This window comes from Mus pahari, chromosome 15 (assembly GCF_900095145.1).
Source record: "Mus pahari chromosome 15, PAHARI_EIJ_v1.1, whole genome shotgun sequence".
Lineage (NCBI taxonomy): Eukaryota > Metazoa > Chordata > Mammalia > Rodentia > Muridae > Mus > Mus pahari.
Window position 1 is genome coordinate 26,194,119 of NC_034604.1, and position 3,518 is coordinate 26,197,636.

Sequence of the window (3,518 nt, forward strand, 5' to 3'; positions counted from 1 at the left end):
CTCTCTCTCTCTCTCAGAGGCCCTTAATGTTTTGGATTCTGCAGGCTCTGTTTCACCTGGAGCTGTTGGTGCACTCACAGAAAGGATCCCTGATTAATTCATCTGGTTTTAGTCTTAGGGTAGCAAACCTGTGTCTTAGGGTAGCAAACCTGGCGCAAGTAGCATTTGGATCCCTAAGTGATTGTGCCTTCTTCTCGGCAGGGATGCAGATAATGAAGTATTCGAGACTACCTTAAAGATTTTTGGAGAGAAAGTGCACCAAGAGAGATCACCGATTACCAGTGTCTTCTGGTTCCACACCCCATAGCTATTGTTAATAATTAAGTTGTAACAAGCCAGAGTTTACATAGGAGGTAGAAAGCCACTGGTCACAGTTGGAAACATTCTGCTGTCCTACTCCATCTAATCCAAATTTTCTTACATCTGTTTGGTTTTCTCTTAAAATACTCATAGCATCCAGCTGAATTATTTTTGATAAAACCTGTTACAGGAACACCGACTTTTTTTTTTTTTTTTTTTTTTTTTTTTTAACAGCAGGGTTGAAAATCAATGACAAGTCACACTTGTTGGTACAGGCCTGTAAGTAGCACAAAGAAGCTGAGGCAAGAGAGAGAGATGAGTTTAAAGGTAGCTTAGGTTGCATATGAGATTCTGGTTTTTTAAAGATGGGATAAAAAAATAAAATGAAAAGGGAACACATTAAGGCGGAAAACCAATTAACCTTTCGTGAGTATGGTTAGCACTGGGCTGTACACAGGACCAATTATCCCTCAAGACTCCTGTTTCCCAGTATTATCTAGCTATTGGCACAGGAGAAAAGTTGAGTGTGTGATCAATTATTAAATTTTTAGATGCTTACATGTCTAAACGGAAGATGGACTGAATCGTGTCTAAGCTATGTTTTTGTTTTTTTTTTCATGAGTAGTGAAAGATCTGCCTTAGAGAAAAGTTTAAATTTACATGAACAGAAGAAGAAATGGTGGTTTATGGCAAAGATATAAACAAATGAACCAAAGTATGGAGAGAGGAATGCATGAAAATCGGAATGAAAACATTCTGTGAGGACATGACCTGAGTAGCCAAATAGAAGCGATCTTTATTGTCCACACAAGAAATACATGAATGGCATAGCCCATGTCCTATTGGGAAGGTGGAGCAAGCAGCCCAGGGTGGGCTTGCCGCATGTGCAGACTCTAACCCAACAATGGAAGTTTCCCTGTCTCAGCAAAGTGAACAAATTGAATTGGGAGTTTGTGTGCATGGCTCTTTCATACCAGGTCATAAACACAGGCATTTTCACAGCCTTGCATTAAATATGCAGGTTCTCATGGTTCTTTCATAAGAGGAAGCATTCATGCAACTTCTTGGCATTCCTACATTATCCTCTGACCTGCCAGTCTGAGGCTTCCTCGGCCAGGCTGAAACTTGTGGATACCTAATGGCTTATTTATGTTTCACTCAAATAACCACTGCTGAACTAGGTGACAACTGTGCCCAGAGAACAGGATTTAACACCTCCTTATCTTTTCTTTATCAAAGCCAATGTTTTGGTGAAGTTCCTTTCACATTTTATAGATATTTATGTATTTTATTTTCTAAATTTGAACCTTGTCATCTATGGAAATGATAGTCTAATTACTTGCTTCTAAATATGTTAAAATAGTTCCAGTGTCACTAATTGTAACATCAAAACTATAATTTATTATTAAAAATCTTATTCTTTAATATCTGGTGTTTATAATATCTCATTCTGATTAATACTTTAATAAACATTTTATTAGTTTATAAACCAATGTTTTCTTTATTTGAATAAATTTCTAAACTTGAAATATAATATTAAAGAAAATAGAAACTTTAGTTATCTTAGTATGTTATTAACAAATTGTCCTAATTATAATCAATTTATTATTTGTTTAATATATGAAAACTTATGGATCTCAGAAAAGATTCATGTAAAATTAGATAAAGTCCTTTAAAAAGATATTTGTTAATATCTACAAAAATAAAGACATTGATTTTGCCTGTGCTGTTTCTTCATAAAGTTAAACACTTTGTCATTTATTTGATGGCTATTAATCTTATTTTATATAAGTGTTTCATTCTGATCTTTATTAAGTTTTCTATTTTTGTCAGTAAGCTTTAACAACAAATATAAACAATGACTCTGGCAATAATAGGTCTTTCTTTTAAATTCCCCCAAACCTACTTTTAGCTTTAAATTGGGATTAGGAATGAGTAAAGCATTGTGGCCAGGACATATTTAAGCCCATTTGCACACAGTATAGGAAGAAAATGTGAACATTATAATTCCTTTGACACATTATAAATTGGAATCAGGTTGACGAGAATAAGCACTGATGGATAATTGCTCCCTTTTAATAAGGATACAGAACTTCCAATCTTGGATCTGTTTGGCTTCATTGCTGCATAACACACATCCTCCCACCTAGGAGAAGCTGTGGGGAATGATGCCTGTTTGGTTTGTTTGGTTTTGTTTAAGAGGAAGCATATGGTAATATCATATTTTTGTTAAAGAAATATCTTTGGAATACAGGAAATATTCAATAACCATTCACCTAATCCTCCATCTCCCCATTTTCTTTATTCAGAGGCAAGAACACCATTCCCTGTAGACATGGTTTGCCTCCTTGCTGCATTCTCCCGCTTTCCCCACAGCCCCTTTAAAAGTTAGCTTCCATTTTGTTCAGCTATGCCTTCAATATATATAAAAAAATATTGCATTTAATCTGTTTTTCTCTCATCCATTTCAGCTGTAAACCTTATTTTCACAAACTAGAACCAAGAGACTACACACTTTCATCCTTTTTATTTATCTGTTATATTTTCCCCAAGTTATAGACTAGGAAGATCTGTCTACTGGTCTAGATTGGGCTGTATTATTAATTATACTGCCGTAAAACAAAGTGTGCTTTCATATTGAAATAGTTTATATCTATCCTCATCAATAAGAACATTCACATGGGCTCCATAGAGCAGCATCATACTTACCTAAATGCCTGCTTATAGGGGAGTTACCAGTTGTCCTTGAACTAATGTCAGAGGTCCTGCAGAGCGACAGAAAACTTAGCTCCTTTTCTCAGTATCAAGAGTCAGTCTTCAGTTTTACCTAGGGTGGATAGTACAACCTCTTTTAAAGTGTGATGAGAAAAAACACTGCATTTATTGTATTTAAATCATCAGCTGTTGAACATGGCAGAGAAAACAGAGGAAAATACAGTCATCATTTTGAGACTTTACATCCTGTAGAATGGCTCAGTCTTGGAGTTCACTGGAGGTCAGTGGTGGCTATTTTGCTCACAGGTCACTCAAGTGACTTTTCATCAGCAATAGGACATGTCCAAGACCAGAAACTCTGCAGAGTCCCAGTGACACAGCTTGAAAGGAAAGCAGGGTTGTGGATAGAGTCAGTCTTTCCCAGACACTGGGAGTCCTTACACAGCTTCTATGTCCTGTAAGCCTCAAATGGAGGTTAGTGCATTTTCATCTGCTTCCTCGCC